Below are 1,538 nucleotides of genomic sequence, written 5' to 3'. Positions count from 1 at the left end.
AAGTATGAGGCCTTATGTTGGACAAAAGGGGGAGTATAAGGGATTCAAAATTGAGAAAATTTGCCTATGGTTACAGAAGATATGGAATAAATTAACTGACGAAGACCTGCCTGCCAAATGAACTTTTCTCTCAAAGTTTACACTGCTGGCAAATGTAAATAAGGATTGAAATTTAAAAACTAATTAATACAACTAAAGTAAAAACTGTGGAAAATTAACAATAAAATACTTGTTTCGCAAAATCTATAAAGGACCCTTTTATTTCTCAAAAAAAACCGGGGTAACAGTTATTCGTCGCCACGCTGTACATCCCGGTGAATTTAGGCATTAGGCTCTACGATACAGCTGCTTTCCCAATGCTCCTACCGCCAAAAACATTGAGGCACCTCAGAAAATGAGTGGTGCGTAGATTACAGTTAGCACGACAATTAATTATTACACATTTTATATTGGTATAAACCGCACAATTACATTTACATAAATTTAAACCGCACAGCACTGCTAAAATTCAAAAGTGAACAAAAGTTTCACATTAACGAACCATGGTGGAATAATACAAGGTGTTGGATATTGACAGCGTTCTCGCTCTAATCCGCCATCTTGGCTCCCTTAGCTATATCAGTGTTTCCCTCTTGAAAAAACTACATTTTATCGCCTTTAAAAAAGTACTAAACTACCTCATTCCCTATTCCAAAACTGATTTACAATCACTGAACAATTCTTTGACATTTACTCTATTCTTATCGTTGGCAACTGAAAATTAAATTAGAAATTTCAACATTAATTCGGCAAAAAAACATCGGTTTAGAGTTCTCCCCAAGGATTTGTGGTTATTTTGGTCGGTGCTTCCTTCCGCTGCAATTCCGTCTGTGGTTCACTGCCACTGGCCTTGCTTTTTCAACGATATAACTGTTTTCTTGGTAAGTTTAGATGGAAGATTTAAACAAGAACTACGTATTTAACTATGCATCTATTCCCCAGTGATTTTTGCTGCTGCAATCCCGTCTGTGGTTCACTGCCACTGGCCCTGCTTTTCCAACGATATAACTGTTTTTTTGGTAACTTCTACCGCTAAGACTTTGTTGCTTTTTCCCTTTTCCCTAAAAACATAATAGTGCTACAAAGCTCAATAACAATATGGAAACAAATGTTAATAAGCCACAATAATATTGACAATAAGATTTCACTACGATTGAATTTTCTATTAGTAACAGGGTAGTTATAGTGAATGTTTTATTTGATAACTAAAACTATATTTGATGTTTGTAGCGATAAAAATATGCCTAAATCAGCCAAATACCCTATGTGGGTCGGCTGAATCAGTAAAACGTGACAGTAGTTGACTTTTGAGGTTAATATATCGGTCTTGAGTTGGTAAGGTTTTTAAAACATCCGCAGCTTCCTTTAAAGCATCGCTGCTAATTGCTGAGAGGACCAGATTATATTCTCAGTTCAGAACGGTCACAGCTTGCATTGCGATGCAAGCTCCACATCTTTAGTTGGCATTTTGTTCGATGAAATATTCTCCCCATCCGTCG

General features: G+C 36.5%; 1 long non-coding RNA gene across 1 annotated transcript; it reads left to right on the top strand.

Annotated features, from left to right (window-relative positions):
- The first annotated feature begins 829 nt into the window (after nucleotides 1-829).
- LOC118739811 lies at nucleotides 830-1,179 on the top strand. The gene is made up of 2 exons (XR_004993054.1): nucleotides 830-920; nucleotides 982-1,179. It is a non-coding gene; the product is annotated as an uncharacterized LOC118739811 (long non-coding RNA).
- Nucleotides 1,180-1,538: the final 359 nt, after the last annotated feature.

The sequence above is a fragment of the Rhagoletis pomonella genome, unplaced genomic scaffold (assembly GCF_013731165.1).
Source record: "Rhagoletis pomonella isolate Grant_MI unplaced genomic scaffold, Rhpom_1.0 Rhpom_scaffold_00005, whole genome shotgun sequence".
NCBI lineage: Eukaryota > Metazoa > Arthropoda > Insecta > Diptera > Tephritidae > Rhagoletis > Rhagoletis pomonella.
Note: the sequence above shows the minus strand (reverse complement) of the source record. Positions and strands in the feature narration are given on the sequence as shown.